Source organism: Rhinolophus hipposideros, assembly GCF_964194185.1.
Source record: "Rhinolophus hipposideros genome assembly, chromosome: 2".
NCBI classification, from domain to species: domain Eukaryota; kingdom Metazoa; phylum Chordata; class Mammalia; order Chiroptera; family Rhinolophidae; genus Rhinolophus; species Rhinolophus hipposideros.
The window spans coordinates 36,609,778-36,612,494 of NC_138048.1; the positions used below are offsets into that span (position 1 = coordinate 36,609,778).

The 2,717-nt window shown below is 40.0% G+C and overlaps 1 pseudogene across 1 annotated transcript; it reads right to left on the minus strand.

The window, feature by feature from the left end:
- Positions 1–2,122: 2,122 nt before the first annotated feature.
- LOC308507519 (small ribosomal subunit protein eS25-like) lies at positions 2,123–2,496 on the minus strand (annotated as a pseudogene). Its single transcript has one exon. The product of its transcript is annotated as a small ribosomal subunit protein eS25-like (transcript).
- Positions 2,497–2,717: the final 221 nt, after the last annotated feature.

The following is a 2,717-nucleotide window of genomic DNA, read 5'->3' on the forward strand; positions in this document are numbered from 1 at the left end:
CAGATGACACCAATCATGGCATCATTTTCATGGGAACTTTATCCGGTATGAACCAAGAGAATTCTACTTTATGAATTTCCTTTTAACATCCACAGATAATGGTGCTGTGTCACAGTCCAAAAAGGAAATTAAATTTCTCTCATAATTAGATTTGGTATTTGCAGACTTGCCTGAAGAAAAGGGAAAGGAAATTCATTTTGAATTTAAAAAAAATCTTGAATTTGAAAAATTGCAATCACCATATCAGGTGCCATTCTGAATTCAACTCACCACGTGCAGAGGGCTGGGTGCCTTCAAATAATGATACAGGTACAAAAGATTCCTGAAGCTTCACTCTTGTTTGTTTGTTTGTTAGGGTTTTTTTCTTTTCATTTTGAGTTCTAAAAAAGTTATTATTTGATAGCTTGGTGACAATGCATGTCTGTGTTGAGAAAATAGAGATTGATTAAGAAGTGAGAGACTGTGAGAGACTGAAAATGAGTGGGGAAAAAAAGCCTACAAAGCATTTACAGTGTAATTTTCCAATACAGATTTGAGTAGATAACACATGCAGTTAGAAACAGATGCATTTTCAAGCCTTTTGAATAAAGAATAATTTTGAGTTTCCCTCTTTTTAAAGAGAACTCATGAAAATACAATGCTAGATTCTATATATTAGCAAGGCATTCATTTGAATGCCCAATTGCTTGAAACTTGAAAGAGTCATTCTCAACTCTTGGAGGTCCTGAATAGCTAGCATGTCGCTGGATGTTAGGGAAGAACAGTTGCAATAATCATTTATGGAAACAGAACATTAATCTGTAAGCAGCAGTTTGTTAGATTAACTAGCAAGAATGTTAACTTGATAGACTGATTCTTAAAAATAAATCTGTGGATACATTTGAATGTATGTTTAAAACACAATATCACTTCTTAAATAACTTTGCTTTACAATACCTTTTATTTTTCTTATTTTAATTAATCCACACCACAAGCCTTTGGAGGTCGACATCTACGTTGGACCACACTGATGAATATACCAAGTGTGTGGTAGGCTACATCTAGAACCAAAAGAGGCCTTCCAGGCATTGTGTTCCCTCCTTAGTGGTGGAAGGGGAAATAGAACTTTGTTCTTTACCTTGAATGGGATGTTCTGGCATGCTCCAAACCACTGGACCCCTAAAAATTCCATTGATATGGCAGGTCCCTGAATCTTCATTAAATGTATCTTCTACCTTCAGGAGTTTGTGTCTTATCAAAGATTCCAAAATACTTGATGCTTCTTGCTTATCTGATCTGACTGACATGATGTCTGTGGGGATACAGTCCCAGAGAGCAGTGTCCAGGCTCTTGGCCTCACGTGGAAAGGTGCTGGCTCGGTTATTAGGTGGCCATCAGCTGTAATCAGATGGCCATCCGCTGTGGCTGTTACCGGTTAGCCATTAGCCACTAATATACGTAATATACTGCCGTGGCTACATTAGTTGGTGGGTTGGTTGGCAGAGAAGCAGACTGTGGATTGTGCATCGTGTGAAGCCTGTTTCCTGTATCTCCAACCCACTATACCACTATATTCCTTCCAGCGAGAATATAGTGGTATGACTCCCCTATCCATGTCTCTGTGGGTGTTCCATTTTGGCCTCACCATATCCTGCATTCTCGTGTGGGGAGCAGGAGCTGAGATCCCACATTACAATGTCACCAATAAAGAAAACAAATGTATGGTTTTCTGGAATGCCCACTATATTATAGCCCTGGGGCAAGATTATAAGTATATACTGTTGTTTATCTCCTATGAAGACTATGAATGACTGCATGCTATTGACAGATACCATGCTAATCTGCTTCAGCAAAGATACCACTTTTGGTACAGAAGCTACAATTGGGGCTACTATTGATTGATTTGTGGTCGTCTACTCTCATATTGCAGGATTCATCTGGCTTTTGTAGGTACAAGACTGGTGAATTAAATGCGGATAGGGGGTAGGTTTCTGTATGCTTTAGGTCTTCAAGACTAACCCTAATCTCTGCCATTTCCCCTAGGAGGCAATACTGTTTTTGTTGTTGTTATTGTTGTTGTTTGGGTTTTTTTGACTTAATAAAGTTTTATTTTTCAAAATGTACAGTTGGTGGGACCTGTTTTTCATGCATCTTCACCAGCAGCTGGGGCATCCCCACCCTTGGTGTTTCTGGTGTAAATTACTTGAGCTCGATGCTTTGAAACTAATTTAATAAGTCCTTCACTAAGGAGCTCCTGAAGGGCGGCCCTGGCCAAGGAACCGCGGATTTTCAGTCTCTCGGAGACAACAGTTGGGATTATAAGCTTATAGTTGGGAACTTCCTCACAGAGTTTGTCATATGTCGTTTTGTCAAACAAGACTAGGTTATTGAGCTCGTCCCAAACTTCACCTTTGGACCACTTCTTCTTTTTGGCCTTGCCTCCAGATTTGTTCACTGGGTCTTTGTCTTTCTTGGCCGACTTTCCAGCATCTTCTTCTTGTCGTCTTTGGGCGGCATGGCAAAGTGCGGACAGCAGAGACCACGACTGCGGCTTCGCTAAGATGCAATACTGTTTTTGATGTACTATCTTGTTGATGATTAGGGTAGGGGCAATGCCACAGGCTTCCATTTGGCTTTTCCTATTATGATAATTCTTACCTCAAAGGCCAAGGAATGAATATTGAGGTTCTGCCAACTCCTTGCTCCAATTATACATTCAGGGAGTAGAGAAATGACCA